Source organism: Primulina huaijiensis, chromosome 3, assembly GCF_012295235.1.
Source record: "Primulina huaijiensis isolate GDHJ02 chromosome 3, ASM1229523v2, whole genome shotgun sequence".
Taxonomy (NCBI): Eukaryota; Viridiplantae; Streptophyta; class Magnoliopsida; order Lamiales; family Gesneriaceae; genus Primulina; species Primulina huaijiensis.
The window spans coordinates 10676847-10678572 of NC_133308.1; positions in this window are offsets into that span (position 1 = coordinate 10676847).

Below are 1726 nucleotides of genomic sequence, written 5' to 3' on the forward strand. Positions count from 1 at the left end.
AACAATATATACATGCCTGGAATTTGTTTTGAAGAAAACAAATCAAAACGACAATACGACGCGACGGAACCGAGTTGGATATCTTTTCTTGTTTCCTGCTGTGATTTTCACGATTTCTGCAGCTGGTTTCTTCTTGATATTTCGGTCATAGGAATGGGGGAAATGTTATGTAATGGAGGTGGTGGTTACAAGAGGTGTTAAAGGTGCCATAATATGCATTAAGGTGGGAGGTTACAAGTCAATAAGTTGAATGGAATTTGAATGGCACTTAAATTATTTCCTCATGCTTGCTGCCATTCTTTTATTTGTTTCTTGTTGCACGTTCCAGCTAATTTCCTAGGCTAGTGGTTTGAGGAGGAATGAGGTGGATTATAGTGTTTGAATTTATTAATTAGTGAATTAAAATGATCAAAGGAATGAATACACCATGAAGTCTCATTATAGGTGCTTTGAAAGGAAAAGTTACTACACCTTTGAATTGTATTGACCAAATTCCAACTTATTTTGAATGGTATTTTATGGTTTACATTTGCATTTTAATTGTTTAGGATTTTAATCCTCCATTATATATATTTTAATGCCTTAACCAATTAATTTAATTTAGAATCTTGCTTAGAATCTTTCATGGCATGCATGACCTCAAATTTAAATATTCAAATGCTATGTTGAATTTCTTGAATATATTTTACCCAGATTAATTCATCATCCATTGTTTACATATTTTAATTTAATCTTTAATTAAATATTGAACCTAAAAGAATTTATTTAATAACTTGGTTCCAACTAATTTTAATAAATCCTAAAACATTCTTTTTCTTTAAATTAAATTATTTCTTGACTTAAATTAAATTTAGGAATATTTTATTATTATTAATCTTATATTAAATCTCCAAACTCCGGTCCGGCCTCGCGTATTTATCCTGAAAAGATAAAACTAAACATCTACTTTTAAAATAAATAATCATGACTTAAAATTTATTAAAATAAACCAAACACTTCATATATTTATAAAAATTCATTTTTAATTTAAATAGTAGCAATTATGCATGGCTTATACGAAATCTGATTTTTCGGGTTCTACACTCCAAGACTCACTGAACTCCCCTCTAGCTGGGAGGAAGTACCTGGGCCTTGGTATCCTGCTTTCAATCATTTTTCCTTTTGAGATTTCATATGCACGCCACTCTCTGCCTTGATCAGCTGATATTTTCCTGGTTTCTACCTTTCGTGACTCAACTTCATATGCATTTCTCATGTCCGAATACCTTTGGCGCTGATTGCGAGATGACTCCCCTCTAAACCATTGACTCTCCACCACTGGTCTTTCAAGGAAATGTTGGTTCCTCGGCCTAGAGGCCGCGGATTCGCCAACATTACTGGTTACACGCTGCTGAACTGTTCTTAGTCGATCGGTATTATACCTTCCAGTGGCTTCATACAATTGACCCTTAGGAATCCAGCATTTTTTGATTATTCGGTCTTTCACTGCAAATGATCGGCTTCTTTTCTCGTTGATAAGATCTCTCAAATCTGTCACATTCACATTGACCAAAGCTACTGGGGGAGGGCGGAAAATGATCATCATCCACCGCCATTGACTCCTGTTTGTTAGGGAACTTCACGACTCCCTTGTTAATCCTGTCTTGAAAAATGTTCTTGAACGCCCAACAAAACTTAGTATCATGATTGTAGGAGTTGTGGTACTTACAATACTCTCGTCCCTTCA